At 36.2% G+C, this 398-nt stretch overlaps 1 protein-coding gene across 2 annotated transcripts in view; it reads right to left on the bottom strand.

Annotated features, from left to right (window-relative positions):
• The window catches only part of GEN1 (GEN1 Holliday junction 5' flap endonuclease), a 33,167-nt gene that overhangs the window by 13,200 nt on the left and 19,569 nt on the right, over nt 1-398 (bottom strand). The window lies entirely within an intron of this gene.

Here is a 398-nt window from a genome sequence, read left to right as displayed (position 1 = left end):
GTGTATGTACTCATATCTTCATGTACTCATGTGTATGTACTCATATCTTCATGTACTCATGTGTATGTACTCATATCTTCATGCACTCATATGTATGTACTCATATCTTCATGTACTCATGTGTATGTACTCGTATCTTCATGTACTCGTGTGTATGTACTCGTATCTTCATGTACTCGTGTGTATGTACTCGTATCTTCATGTACTCGTGTGTATATACTCGTATCTTCATGTACTCGTATCTATGTACTCGTATCTTCATGTACTCGTGTGTATATACTCGTATCTTCATGTACTCGTGTGTATATACTCGTATCTTCATGTACTCGTGTGTATATTCTCGTATCTTCATGTACTCGTGTGTATATTCTCGTATCTTCATGTACTCGTGTGTATAT

Source organism: Mustela nigripes, chromosome 7 (genome assembly GCF_022355385.1).
Source record: "Mustela nigripes isolate SB6536 chromosome 7, MUSNIG.SB6536, whole genome shotgun sequence".
Taxonomy (NCBI): Eukaryota; Metazoa; Chordata; class Mammalia; order Carnivora; family Mustelidae; genus Mustela; species Mustela nigripes.
The sequence above is the reverse complement of the archived record's forward strand: the minus strand, read 5'-3'. Positions and strand labels throughout refer to the sequence as shown.